The sequence below is a fragment of the Giraffa tippelskirchi genome, chromosome 11 (assembly GCF_054371585.1).
Source record: "Giraffa tippelskirchi isolate mGirTip1 chromosome 11, T2T-mGirTip1v1.2.pri, whole genome shotgun sequence".
Classification (NCBI taxonomy): domain Eukaryota; kingdom Metazoa; phylum Chordata; class Mammalia; order Artiodactyla; family Giraffidae; genus Giraffa; species Giraffa tippelskirchi.
The window spans coordinates 135,016,583-135,031,938 of record NC_137285.1 but is presented as its reverse complement, the minus strand read 5'-3'; the positions used below and the strand labels follow the sequence as shown (position 1 = coordinate 135,031,938).

The following is a 15,356-nucleotide window of genomic DNA, read 5'->3' as shown; positions in this document are numbered from 1 at the left end:
GTGACACAGAGAAGCAAACTTGATTTACAGCTCAGGTGCAGACATTCAGATAAAGGTGTCTGGACACAGGAGTCCACATTTAACCTAAGTTAGTGGTTTCTGGGGAAATATGACCCTGGGTCCATTTTGGTTTAGACCTGTTGTGACCCTTTTATTACACTCACTTTGCATTGCTTTAAATGCATTAAAACACTATTTCATCTGAATGTTATCCAGATTCTATCCTTCCCCCAAATTCTATAATAACTCTACTTTTCCCTTTGTTGAGAAGCTCCATAATGTATGAACTGTATGAACTGTATGGTTCTCCTCCTTGCAATGAGACAATAAACCTGACTTTGTCAAACTGCAGGTTTGTCCCTAGTGATCTTAGGCTGATTGGGCTCTGACAATAACAGGCACAGAGACTCACTTGTAATGGAAGGGAATTCTGACGGGTTTGTTGAACAGTCAATATGGACTGTGAAACAGATGAAGATACGGCATAAGCAGAGGTGAGCAGTTTTCATTATACTAAGTGAGTATAATCATTTCTGCAGCACTATCCAACTGTTTTCCCAAGAACAGGTAGAAACGAGAAAATGATCAACTGTTTGTGAAGTATACAGTTCAGTGGTTTTTCAATACAGTCACAGAATTATGCAGTCATATCCACTGTCTAAGCACAGATATTTTTATCATCCCCAAAGAAACTCTGTCCCTGTACCAACGACTCCCCAACCCCTCCTCTGCACATCCTCTGTCAACCACTAATCCACCTTCTCCCTCCTTGGATTTGCCTATTACTGGACATTTCCTATGAATGTAATCATACAATATGTAGTCTTTTGTGATTGGCATTTTTCATTGTACCATAGTCCTCCATTTTGTTTCATTTCTCTTTTTTTTTTTACCTAATATTTTATTGTTTTATAAATAAAAATATTTTATTTATTTTATTGAGACATTACTTTGCCAACAAAAGTCCGTCTAGTCAAGGCTATGGTTTTTCCAGTGGTCACGTATGGATGTGAGAGTTGGACGGTGAAGAAAGCTGAGCGCCGCAGAATTGATGCTTTTGAGCTGTGGTGTTGGAGAAGACTCTTGAGAGTCCCTTGGACTGCAAGGAGATCCAATCAATACATCCTAAAAGAGATCAATCCTGGGTGTTCATTGGAAGGTCTGATGTTGAAGCTGAAACTCCAATACTTTGGCCACCCCATGAGAAGGGTTGACTCATTGGAAAAGACCCTAATGCTGGGTAGGATTGAGGGTGGGAGGAGAAGGGGATGATAGAGGATGAGAAGGCTGGATGGCATCACCAACTTTACGGACATGGGTTTGGGTAGACTCCGGGAGTTGGTGATGGACAGGGAGGCCTGGCGTGCTGCAATTCATGGGGTCGCAAAGAGTCGGACACGACTGAGCGACTGAACTGAACTGATTTTATTGTATGGATTCTCCATATTTCATTTATCTGTTCAGTGGATGGACATAAGGGTTATTTCCACGTTGGGGCCATTATGAATAATGCTATAAATATTCATGTTTATGTTTTTATGTGAACAAATTATTTTAATTCTTTTGGGTTTATACTTAAGAGTGAGATGGCCAAACTATAAGATAACTCCATATTTAACTTTTGAGGAACTGCCAAACTGAGGGGTCTTAGGCCAGCACTAGGACCCATCTTTTGAAGGAACTCTTACTATCGTATATAAGCCAGTCATTATCTGCTTGGTCCTTAATACAATTTTAATTTGGACATATTTATACTAGTCATGTCATAAGTCTTGAGAGTCCCTTGGACTGCAAGGAGATCCAACCAGTCCATCCTAAAGGAGATCAGTCCTGGGTGTTCACTGGAAGGGCTGATGTTGAAGCTGAAACTCCAATACTTTGGCCACCTGATGCGAAGAGCTGACTCAGTGGAAAAGATCCTGATGCTGGGAAAGATTGAGGACAGGAGAAGAAGGGGATGACAGAGGATGAGATGGTTGGATGGCATCACCAACTCAATGGACATGGGTTTGGGTGGACTCCGGCAGTTGATGATGGATAGGGAGGCCTGGTGTGCTGCGGTTCATGGGGTCGCAAAGAGTCGGACACGACTGAGCAACTGAACTGAACTGTCATAAGTATCAACATGTAAAGTTATTTTCAATTTTTTATCAAAAAATGTGACTGAACAATTTTACATTCCCACCAGCAATATATGGAGTTTCCAATTTCTGCACACTCTCATCAACATTCGTTATTGTCTATCTCTTTTATTATAGCTGTCGTGGTGGATGTGAAGTGATATCTTATTGTGTTTTTGATTTGCATTTTCCTGATGACTAACAACGTTGAAACTCCCAATACTCTGGCCACCTGATGCGAAGAGCTGACTCATTTAAAAAGACCCTGATGCTGGGAAAGATTGAGGGCAGGAAGAAAAGGGGATGACAGAGGATGAGATGGTTGGATGGCATCATCGACTCGATGGACATGGGTTTGGGTGGACTCTGGGAGTTGGTGATGGACAGGGAGGCCTGGCGTGCTGCGGTTCATGGGGTCGCAAGGAGTCAGACACGACTGAGTGACTGAACTGAACTGAACAGCGTTGAATGTCTTTCCATATGCTTATTGGCCATTTATCTATCTTCTTTGGAGAAATGTCTTTTCAAATGCTTTACTCAGTTTTTAATTGGGTTATTTGTCTTTTTATTGTTGAGTTTAGGTATCCTTTATATATACTGTACATAAATAGTATGCACTATAATTATATATAGTATTACAAGTCCCTTATCAGATATATATATTTGCAAACATTTTCTCCCATTATATCGGTTGTCTTTTCATGTTCTTGATAGGGTCTATTAAAACACAAAAGTTTTCAATTTCGATGAAGTTTAGTTTATCTCTTTTTTTTCTTTTGTTCATGTTTTGGTGTGATGTCTAAGAATCCACTGCCAAGGTCGTTAAGATTTACCTGCATGCTATCTTATAAGAGTTTTATGGTTTTAGCTCTAATTTAGGTCATTGACTCATTTGGAATTAATTTTTGTATAAGGATTCAATCTCATTCTTTTGTATGTGATTATCCAGTTGTTCCAGCCCTTATCTATTGAAAATATTATTCTCTCTTCACTGTTGTCTTAACATCCTTATTGAAAGTCAACTGACAAATGTACAGGTTTGTTTTTAGACTCAATTTTATTCTATTGATCTATATAATTCTCCTTATTCTAAATTCTCATGATTGCTATAGCTTTCCAGCAAGTTTTGAAATCAGGATATTTGAGTCCTCCAACTTTATTTTCTTTCTCAAGATTATATTGGTATTCTGAGTCGCTTGCATTTTCATATGAATTTTAGGATCAGCTTATCAATTTCTCCAAAGAAACCATCTAGGATTTTGATAGAGATTGGACTGACTTTATAGATCAGTTTGGAAAGAACTGCCATCTTAACAATAAATTTACACTTATTAAGGTCTTCTCTAATATCTTTTGATGGTGTTTTTGAATTTTTAGCATGCAAGTCTTGTACTTTTGTTGAATTTATTCCTATGTATTTTATTATTTTTGATGCTATTGTAAATTGGATTGTTTTATCTTTCATTTTGGATTGTCCATTGTTAATACATAGGGATGCAGTGAATTTTTGTATATTGATCATGTATTCTTTCACTTTGTTGAAACTGTTTATTAGCTACAGTATTTGTCTCTGTGTGTATTCCTTAGGATTTTCTACAAACAAAATCACATCAAATGCAAATACAGTTTTACTTCTTCCTTTCCAACCTAGATGCCTTTTATTCCTATTCTTGTTTAATTGCCCTGACTGGAATCCTCAGTAAATATTAAATAGAAGTGATGAGAGCAGACATTTTGTCTTATTCCTGATACTACAGGTAAAAGCTTTCAGTCTTTCTCTGTTAAGTGTGGTATTAGCTGTGGGGATTTCATAGATGTCTCAGTCTACTAATTCAGATGCTAATCTCATCCAGAAATACCCTCACAGACACATCCAGAATAATGTTGGACCAAATGTCTGGGCACTAGCATTGTATTAATAACAACAAGACAATACAAATGTAAAAAACAAAATAAAATAATCATCTCCCTTCATTCCCTCTCATTTTCCTTACTCACCTTTTCCACACCATCCTTGTATCTATCCCCAGGGAAGCAGTATTAACAGTCACTTAAAAAAATGTTTATCTTTTTACACCTTTCTCCCTGATTTTACACACATACAACCATGGTAACATTGTTTATTTTCCCTGAAAAGTAAGTCAACTGAATTTATCATGTCTGAGTTTTTAAAAAACTCATAATAACAAGGACAATAAAAAGTGTATCTTTCTGGGAAAAAAAGTTTTACATAGCTTATTTTTCCTATTGCATACTTAGTGTACAAAATGCTAGAACTTAGTCATGGGATACCCTAGAGACAAATTCCTAACAATGTAAAATTAATGAAAAGATTTCCATATGGTTTAACAGACACTCCATTCCTTGACCACACTTAAATCCTTGCAATATATCCTTTTCATCAGGTAAAGCAAGTTTTGAATATAGCTCTGCATGCTAACATCCTCAGCTAAGTACAGATAAGAAGTAAAGACATTTAATCTCTATGAAGTTCATTTTCTGCCATAATTACTAGTAATATAAAGCAGACTCTAAAAATAGATTACCTGAATCAAAAGAATTACAGCTTTAAAAGAAAGCATATCATTAAAAATGATAAGGCTGCATAGTTAATAATCCCATGAATGTCTCAGACTGATTAGGCATGGAAAAAATTCAGGCACCTTGAAAACATTTTCACACCCAGGCTCCATTTTCTCTCTGCAAGCATTTTACTTGGCAAAATCCAACCCATCCCACGATGTTCAGCTCAGCTGTCACATTCTGTGGGACGCTTTTCTTCACTGACCTGCCCACCACTAGATTAGTCACTTCCACATCTGTGCCTTCATGACACTCTGCTGACACTGACATCATCCCAGTTAATCCCACTGCAAGTGTCAGCTAGGGTGAGGTTTCTCTTACCTTCTGAACTGTCAGCAAAATGTGGTAAAGTTTTATGGTGTCCTTGCTCCTTTGAGCACATGTGAATACATACACATAGAAATGCACCAACAGTTACACATACATAAAGCAAGATATGGAACCTAAATGTCAATTCCACTATTTTCTGTTCCTAATTCTGTCCATCAGACTTTTCCTTAATTTATACATATCTGGCTTCCCTAAATGTATTTGTTCTTCTACAGCTTGAGTGGAATGATTTGTATATCTATTTTCCTTCCTTGTCTAATACAGAAAATATTTAACGTTTTTAGTTTGCTTCTAGGTAAAGTTTTGGCAGAAAAATTTTAAAAAATTATTATATGCCCTTCTGGTTGTCATTATTGTCAAATAATTCTATAACATCTGCTTTAATTTCTTTGACTGATGAGGTTTTTAAAGGATGTTTTTATTTATTTGCTTTCTGAGGCCAACTGGTGGGGCTTTGAGAATATACATTTATTATTCGTTTCTGATTTTACTATATTAGGGTCAGGGAATATGGGTCTGTACTGCTTCTATATCTAGAACTCAAAGTTTTTTCTGTAGCCTATTTTGAGAGCCCTTTAGAAATACATGACAAACTCTTAAAAAGTTTGCAAATTTGACCCAGCAATTCCAAACCTAAGATTTATGCTATGAGTATAATTGAAACAATTCACAAAAATGAATGTACAATGATATTTATCAAAATGCCATTATAATAAATTTGGAGATTTTCTAAATTTCTCATAATAGGAGACTAAGTAAAATATGATACATTCATATTTTATTATATTTGTATTTTCCTTTTTATTATCTTTCCTATTTTATTTTTTCAGCTTTTTGAGGTATGAGTGACAAAACTGTAGTTATTTTAAGTGGACGACACAAAGATTTGATACACTCATACGTTGCGGAAGGAGTCCCACAATCAAGTTAATTAACTTTGTTCTTTTGCCCACTGAACAGTCACAAGATAACTTGTGTTCTTCAAATCCACCAATCAGTGACAGCCTCGCTGCAACACCCCACACTTTGGAAAGTCAGCAAACCCCAGAGAGCCCCTAAGCTTCTGAAACTGAGCCAATCAGTGACAGCTAGTACGTGTCAGCACACCAGCTCACAAAGTAAGAGTGTGTTTTGTCAGTAATGGATGTTCAGTGGACAAAAGAGCAAACCAAGCTGGATGTGACCACTGTAGAGACTATCTTACAGTGTAAATGAAACACAGATTCATTGTAAATGAAAGGAAACACAGGACTTACACAAGCAACTTACAAACAGCCCAAGACAGCTGAACTGGTCAGGCTTGCAGAGACCACCAGGTCATCACTGGACAGACAGGCAGAGTGGGCAAAGAACACAAGGCTTTTTTCGGTAACAGTATTTTTGTCCTAAGAATTTCCAGTTGGGTATCCCCATCCTTTTGATCGTTTCATTAGTGTCATGGGTTAGAGCACAGACTCAGTGAGCTGATGTAGATAGACATGAGGCCCATACATGCTTCATCAGTCTTTTTAAGTAGGTTATTTTCCTCTACATTTTGTTGCTCTTCCGTGCCTGTGGACAGTGTGCTCTGCAGCCAAAAATGGCATCTGAAGTTTAACCCACTGTTCAGCATGCCTAGTGCTGTGGGCCTCTGTGATTTTATGGCTGTGACATTCCATGGGGTTTGCCCATCTCAGAAGCAAGCTATTTCATCAGTGAACCATGCTTTTTCATTATATGGAAGTCTTGTCAAAAAAGACACCAGAGAGCTAACTGCTTAGGCTGAACAGTAAGTTGGTCTCTCTGAGTTTAATGGGTGGGCAGTAACCTGTTTCTGAATTTGGCTAAGGCATCAGGAACCAGGCTTGGGCCCTGGCTAGAGGGACCATCTTCATACATATCACTGCAGCATTTGCTGGATATTCTAGTTCAGATGGTTCAGGACCCAGTGCAAGGTAAGAATGTCAGGTGGCAGAGTCATTGTCCTTTCAGTGACCATCGTGTTTTTCCAGAATGGGCTAGTTTCAGGCTGGACAACAGAAGGAAGTCCTTGTAGACTTGGCTGATGAGAAAGTAGAGCCCCATATCCACACTCTCCAAATTGTTGTGAGACTGAACCTTGACATCTGTGAGTCCATGGGTCTGAAGGAGATAGGAGGAGGCCTCCAGCAAAGGTTTGCTTCCCTGATGACTGGATCACTTTCCAGGCTTCTTGCCCCAGGTGCCCCCTCCCCAAGAGTGGTTGCTTATCTGGTATATAAAGGCTGTAGTGAAATTCCTATGTGTAGAGAGTGTTGTTTCCAAAATAGGCCAATCAGAGGTTAGGCCTCCATTCCTATGGCTGCTAGCCACACAGGAAGCTCCCAGGAAGGTCCTATGACCATTTCTTTTCTTTTTCCCCCTCTTATACAGCTCTATTGACATTTAGTTGATATATACCAAAAGTTTCACATATTTACTATATACATTTTGATGAGTTTGGGCGTATACAGGAAAACACAATTACAATCGAAACTCCAGCTGGGGGAGACTAAATATCCTAGTTCCTCCTTTCTCCCCTTTTCCCCAGTTGCTGACCAGAAGCCAGATGACAGGGGAACCCAGATGAAGGAGTCCATAGAGGTCAGCCTCTCAGGGCACAGAGATGAGCAGAGATCAGAGGCTGAATTTTCCCTTCTTCTTGGAGAGTATCACCTACCCCCTAAAAAAAGTATTGGCCCATCCAAGCCCGCATACCAAGCATCCCACTGGTTCAGCCACTCTTATGATGTCTTTCAGGCACTACCGGAGAAGGCAAAGGCACCCCACTCCAGTACTCTTGCCTGGAAAATCCCATGGATGGAGGAGCCTGGTAGGCTGCAGTCCATTAGGTCGCTAAGAGTGGGACACGACTGAGCGACTTCACTTTCACTTTTCACTTTCATGCATTGGAGAAGGAAATGGCAACCCATTCCGTGTTCTTGCCTGGAGAATCCCAGGGACGGGGGATCCTAGTGGGCTGCCGTCTATGCGGTTGCACAGAGTCGGACACGACTGAGGTGACTTAGCAGCAGCAGCAGGCGCTACAGGAAAACAGCGCACAAGCTGACCTGCATAAGCCTCAAAAGGACACAGAAGGACTCCAAACACCGTGTCTCCCTCAGCCTACAGGCTACTGAATTGGTGGATGGTGTTATCTGGCACCCTGAACTGTATAACATCTTGTATGAGAACACTGCATTTTCTTTGACCCTGGGAGAAGCCATTGTTTCCATGATGCAGTCTTGGGAAACTATGGGATTACAGACCATTCACCCTTAATATTCACTGTTTTAGAAGCCACCAAAAGGGGACACCTCAAATGTGTTCAACAGGCAGATCCATTCACCGTGCATCCAGAAAGTTCACACTGATTACACAGGCTGCAAGAAAATGAGAAGCGTGTTCCAGACAAAACAAAACAACACACGTATGTTTTAGCAAATTCAGGAATATTGAAAGTCTTGCCCATGAGAGGAGAAGGGGACCAAATCCCAGAACCTCATTCATATGACTGCTAGAATCGTACGTTTAAACCTAGGTTTATTAGCGATGGGTTTTCCTGTGTTTGTGCCACAGAAACAGCTAAATCCATTCCATATTTTTGCATCGGCTCATCAGGCTGGATGCCTTTCTGAGCAGCAGTGGCAGCCCCTAATCTCCCTACCACCCTGTAATTACATTCTTCTCCCTGCTTTCAGCCATGAAGCATGAGCATGCTCTTGAATTTTCCTGAGCTCCACAGAGGCAGGCCTCCTTTTCACCAGTCACCAGCAGCCTTTCACCTGGGTTTTGTTTTTGTTTTTTTTTCTGGATGACGCACTCGTTTGGGGGAGCTGGTGACTGGTAGTTCCATCCTGGTCTTCCCACCCCCTCATCTCCTGGGCTCCCAATGCCAGGCCTGCCTCACCACCATTAGAAGAGCTGACAACAACGCTTGCACGGTCCAGTTCCAGGCCTGCCCTACAACCTGACCGGACCCCCTGAGAACTTCCTGAGCACATTTCCCGTCTGAGAGGCCCAATTGGTCACGGCCTTTTCCGCAAACACTTAGCATGAGACAAAGCAGTGTGTGACCTCCAGGTTACCTCCAGCAGCGACTGTTCATGGGCCCAGGACACACACCACCAAGGCCATGCAGTATAAACACGGAATGTTGGTATGGGTCTACAAGCAGAGAAAAGGAGGAAAGTACACAAAAATGCCCTACTTCCACGCCCACTCCCATCTCTCTCCCCATCTCAGTTCACAGCTTTCACTGTCCCACTGGGAGGTGCATCTAGGCTGGGCAGAAGACTGGACACATCCCAGAGAATGGTCAATACAGAGGGACCCTAAACGATGATGCTTTACATATGGGGGGTGGGGGGGCATGGGACATGTGAGGCCACCATTTACAGCATTTAGCAAGAGCCTCTAAAACTCAATATCTGGTGACTGTCTGTTCTGCCTCCCAGCAAACTCAGATCTGCTGATGCAGCTAGTTGCTAACCCCTGAAAATGAGGGAGAAAATGAGACTCCAGGGCCATGTGGATTTGTTTCTCCCCAAGCAAACAAGAAGTGTATCTCTCACCTTCTAAAGAGTGATTGCATCCAAGCAGGAACAGCACCGTGTCTTGATCCCTGTAATCCTGAGCCTAGGTCCTGGCAAGTAATAAGGAATGAATGCATGTCTGGAGGACTTACCGAAACAGCCAATGGGAACCTTGCAGCCAATGAAGCTAGTGAAAGAAAGTATCAGTTATTCAGTCGTGTCAGACTCTTTGCAACCCTATGGACTGTAGCCCGTCAGGCTCCTCTGTCCATGGAATTCTCCAGGCAAGAATCCTAGAGTGGGTAGCCATTCCCTTTTCCAGGGGATCCTCTCAACCCAGGGATTGAACTCACCTTTCCCATATTACAGGCAGTTTCTTTACCGTCTGAGCCACCAGGGAGCGATGAAGCTAAAGTGTAACTACGTGTAAGGAGGTAGGGTATTGTGCACTAAGAACTATTTGCCACTAATCAAGGTGACATTGGGCTTTTAAAGAGAACATGTGAGTGTATTTATTTCTCAGGCATTATCTATCTCTATTCCTGAGAGAATAGACAAATCTCTTTTTTTCTATGAACTCTTCTTTCAGAATCTTGTGCCTTCTGATGTACCACAGGAATATTAATGGCAAGCAAATGCTATTTTGGTGAAATCCTTCCATGCCCTTTAGAGACTAGCTTCCCAAACCATTAGCAGACTCGGAGTGACTGTCTCTCCTACCCAGGCACAAAGGCTATGGAGCCCTCACCCTTGACCTTAGTCCAGGGGACCCAGATAGCCAAGCTCCTTCTTCCCACACCTTTCCAGCCATGACTGGGGTATGGGGGGTGACAGGAAGCCACAGCCCAGGAATCCTGGGGACCGCTCACCTGCATTACTCCCCCCAACCTCCTCGACCTGCTTCCTACCATGCTGGGGAGAAAAATGGAGTCTGGGCTGAGGTCACTTCCCGGGGATCACAGAAGGGGCCGGCAACCTGATGGTACCCCCACCCAAGTATGGCAGGAGCTCTGAGCCTTGCTACATAGAGGAAGCAAGTCCTCTACCTGAACACTCCCTTCTGGCCTTCTAGGAAAAAACAATAACCATTTGAAAAGTCATAAAAACATATATTTAAGTGCCTGTTTGTTTTTTTTCCTTTTGGCTTAGGATCCAATATGGCTTGCACAGCATTGTGGGATCCCATTTTTGTCTAAGATTTTGTTATTTTGTTCACCATGGGCTTTTTGCATTTTTTTAAAAAAACTATTGCATTAAAATATTACTCATCTTGATTACTGAGGGTTTTTTTTTTTTTTTTTGTACTCCCTTGAATTTTGTGTCCCAGGTGAGTACATCTCTTACCTCACCTTAATCCTAGCTATGACGGAGTAACTTCACACTTTTGGTCTTCTCATTAGGTCATAACTAGACCAAGTCCAAAAAGCTGGAAAATGCAATAGGATAGCAGAAGCAAATACAGTCTACTTGAAACTCCAACTAGGCTTCCCAGATAGCTCAATGGTAAAGAATCTGCCTGCCAATGCAGGAGACATAGGTTCCATCCCTGGGTTGGAAAGATCCCCTGGAGGAGGAAATGGCAACCTCCTCCAGTATTCTTCCCCAGAAACTCCCGTGGACAGAGGAGCCTGGTAGGCTACAGTCCATAGGGTTGTGAACAGTCAGACATGACTGAAGTGACTGGACATGCATGAAACTCCTACCAGCTTTTAGATTTAAAACAAGTAGCCCAATGGAGGGAGAAATAGACACAAACATGAATTAGGATCAAATGCCTTTACAAACTTTACCTATATCAACAGGTACGGTTCTCTTGTAAATAGAAATGAGAGTTCTGTCTTCATCCATTCAACCTAAATTTAAACTTTCTACTTATTGAATGTCATATTAGACCCTGGGTAACAAGGATGTAAAAGACAGAGTTTACAGCCTGGTATGTAGCAACTGACTCCTGTATTCTTGCTGGAGAATCTCCATGGACAGAAGAGCCTGGCAGGCTACTGTTCATGGGGTCACAAAGAGTCAGACATGACTGAGCGACTAAGAACAAGAGAGACAGACAGGGAAAAACTGACCTGAATCCAACTCAGTAAATGCTCTAAATATGTGCATAAATAGTTTGGAAGTATAGACATGTAAGCACAAGGGTTTTTTGTTTGTTTGCTTCAGTTTTGGTTTTTGCTGGGTGGGTCTCTCATTTGTACCTGTGGGATTTCAGTTTATGGAGGTGACTGAGTGACACCATGACAAGGTCAATGCCATGGAAAGAAGTTTTTTTTTTTTTTTAATTACATTTCCCTAGAGAAAGGGGCACATCATGCCATGAAGGGTCCCCATGGAAGCATCAGGTTTGGGTCAGGAGGCAGAAGCAGGAGTAAGAGGCAAATTTAGGCCAGAGCCTTTATCTGAGTTTGCATTGGGCAGCGCAGAGTAAACAGCTTGAAAAGTAAAAGTGAAAGTGTTAGTTGCTCAGTCGTGTCTGACTCTGTGACCCCATGACTGTAGCCTGCCAGGCTCCTCTGTCCATGGAATTCTCTAGGTGAGAATACTGAAATGAGGAGCCACTTCCTTCTCGAGGGGATCTTCCTGACCCAGGACAAACAGCTTGGGACTGGCTGATCTGAACAATAAATGGGGGTCTTCGGACAATTGGGGTGTTCTCTCATTGCCTGGTATCTGACCCTGAGATGACACAGGGCAGGGGAAATAGTGGCCTTGTGTGTGAGAGTTAGATAAAGGGGGTGGTTGGCTTGCATATGAGAGGTGCGTCCAAGTTGTTTGTTATCTTTAGAAACTAGCTAGCCCTGGGAGGTCAGTCTGTATCTAGTCAGCAAGATTTTTAGGATGTCAAAACATCATAAGATACAGAAAATAAAAAACACAATTAATACAGTGCAAGTGGGGGAGGAAAGGGGTTATAAATATTAGACAAAACCATAATTATAAGGCACAAATGGTATGGTTGCCAACATCCATTGGATCATAGACAAAGCAAGAGAATTCCAGAAAAACATCTATTTCTACTTCATTGATTACGCTAAAGCCTTTGACTGTGTGGATCACAACAAACTGTGGAAAATTCTTAGAGGTGGGAATACCAGGCCACCTGACCTGCCTCCTGTGAAACCTGTGTGCAGGTCAAGAAGCAACAGTTAGAACTGGACATGGAACAATGGGCTGGTTCCAAATTGGGAAAAGAGTATGTCAAGGCTGTATATTGTCACCCTGCTTACTTAACTTATATGCAGAGTACATCATGCGAAATGCCAGGCTGGATGAAGCACAAGCTGGAATCAAGATTGCTGGGAGAAATATCAATAACCTCAGATATGCAGATGACACCACCCTTATGGCAGAAAGTGAAGAACTAAAGAGCCTTCTGACGAAGGTGAAAGAGGAAAGTGAGAAAGCTGGTTTAAAACTCAACATTCAAAAAATGAAGACCATGGCATCCGGTCCCATCACTTCATGGCAAACAGATGGGAAAACAATAGAAACAGTGAGAGATTTGACTTACTTGGGCTCCAAAATCACTGCAGATGGTGACAACAGCCATGAAATTAAAAGACACTTGCTCCTTGGAAGAAAAGCTATGACAAACCTAGACAGCATATTAAAAAGTAGAGACATTACTTTCCCAACAAAAGTCTGTATAGAGAAAAAGGCTATGGTTTTTCCAGTAGTCATGTATGGATGTGAATGTCAGACAATAAAGAAAACTGAGTGCTGAAGTATTGATGCTTTTGAACTGTGGTGTTGGAGAAGACTCTTGAGAGTCCCTTGGTCTGCAAGGAGATCAAACCAGTCAATCCTAAAAGAAATCAACCCTGAATATTCATTGGAAGGACTGATGCTGAAGCTTCAATTCTTTGGCCACCTGATGGGAAGAACCGACTCATTAGAAAATACCTTGATGCGGGGAAAGATAGAAGGCAGGAGGAGAAGGGGACAACAGAGGATGAGATAGATGGCTAGATGGCATCACCGACTTGATGGACATGAGTTTGAGCAAGCTCCGGGAGTTGGTGATAGGGAAGCCTGGTGTGCTGCAGTGTGTGGGGTTGCAAAGAGTTGGACATGACTGAGCAACTGAACTGACTAAATGGTATGGTGAATTGAGGAAATGGAGTATTTTGTTGTTGGAGGTGGGTAGGTGGGATGGGAAGGGTAGAATCATTTCCACTTTTCCAAATAGTAGGAAACTTTCTCCAGAATGTGACAAATTTTGTAAAACTTGGTGATGGATATGTGTACAGGCTTGTACAGGTTGTTAAAAAAGTAACATTTTTTAATATCTAGCCAGGCGTTTACGCAAACCTTTATGGGCATCCATAAACCACTTTAGGGGACAGACGGTTTTAGAGCTGAGTAAACAGTACTCTTGCCTGGAAAATCCCATGGAGGGATGAGCCTGGTAGGCTACAGTCCATGGGGTCGCTAAGAGTTGGACACGACTGAGTGACTTCACTTTCACTTTTCCCTTTCATGCACTGGAGAAGGAAATGGCAACCCACTCCAGTATTCTTGCCTGGAGAATCCCAGGGACAGCGGAGCCTGGTGGGCTGCCGTCTATGGGGTTGCACAGAGTCAGACACGACTGAAGCGACTTAGCAGCAGCAAACAGTTACATGGGCTTTCCTAGTGACACGGCAGTAAAGAATCTGCCTGCAGGAGATGCAAGATCCCCGGAAAGGAAGATTCCCCCCATGGCAACCTGCTCAAGTATTCTTGCCTGGAGAATCCCATGGACAGAGGAGCGAGGCTGGTTGCAGTCCATAGGGTCGCAAAAACTTGGACACGACTGAAGCCACTGAGCATGCACGCATGAAAATAGGCTCATAGAGCTTAGGCATAACGAACGAGCTCACCATTCCACTTCTAGTAAACAACAGATGTATGAAGTCCAGGTCTGACTGGACTCCCTGAAGCTCTTTACACCACATTGCATTGGAAAAGAAACAGAAAAGAAGAAATCTGCTAAGTGATCTATTCCTTAGCTCACAGTCCAGGACATATCTCCCATCTCCACTTTAATACCTTCTTATCTAAGCTAGAGTGACCATCAGTGCTTCAACCAAGCCCATTGAGGCCACAACCCTCCTTCACATTTGAAGTACTTAACCCTCTGAAAATAAATCTTGGCAAAAAAAAAAAAAAATTATTATACACTTGCATTGCCCTAAAAAGTTGAAAAACAACCGTGATGACCAAATTGAGAGCACCAAATAGATTCAGACCCTATGCACCTTTTACTTGGGAGGGGGTTAAAATTATGCCCTCGATGACCATTTCCTTAGTTTGGAAGAAGGGCCTTCCACCGGCGCCTCTAGTTGATTCCCAACTCTGCCCCCTACAGAGTGGACAATGCCCCCTACAGAGTGGACAGGGCTCCGGCTGTGTGTGAGCGACACGCCGGGCCAGGGAGGCTAAAGAGAGAAACAAGGGATTTCTCGGTCGGAAAACGAAGAGAAACAATGGATTTGGGGGCCAAAGGCAGAGAGAGAGCTTACTGTGAGATTTGAGGCCACACTTCAAGGATAGCGGATGTAAAATTTCCCGTGAGGGGCGAGAATGACGCAATCAAATTTGGTAATAAACTCTCAAAGAGGCCCGGACTAGGCAAGTTTAGGGATCGGAATGGGAGGAGGGAGCCCGGGGGGTCTAAGGGAGAGCACAGGGGCACCCTGCAGAGCTATAGCAGCTTGGGTGAGCCAGATCGCGAGGCACGCGCGCTTGGCCTGCAAGGCAGAAGGCGGAGCCTTCCGGGGAACCGCCTATCGGGCCGCCCTGT

At 42.4% G+C, this 15,356-nt stretch overlaps 1 long non-coding RNA gene across 1 annotated transcript; it reads right to left on the bottom strand.

Annotated features, from left to right (window-relative positions):
- Positions 1 to 8,558: 8,558 nt before the first annotated feature.
- Positions 8,559 to 15,300, bottom strand: LOC145526299 (uncharacterized). The gene is made up of 4 exons (XR_014068833.1): positions 11,356 to 15,300; positions 10,915 to 10,991; positions 9,605 to 9,675; positions 8,559 to 9,197 (listed from the first exon to the last, which is right to left on the bottom strand). It is a non-coding gene; the product is annotated as an uncharacterized LOC145526299 (long non-coding RNA).
- Positions 15,301 to 15,356: the final 56 nt, after the last annotated feature.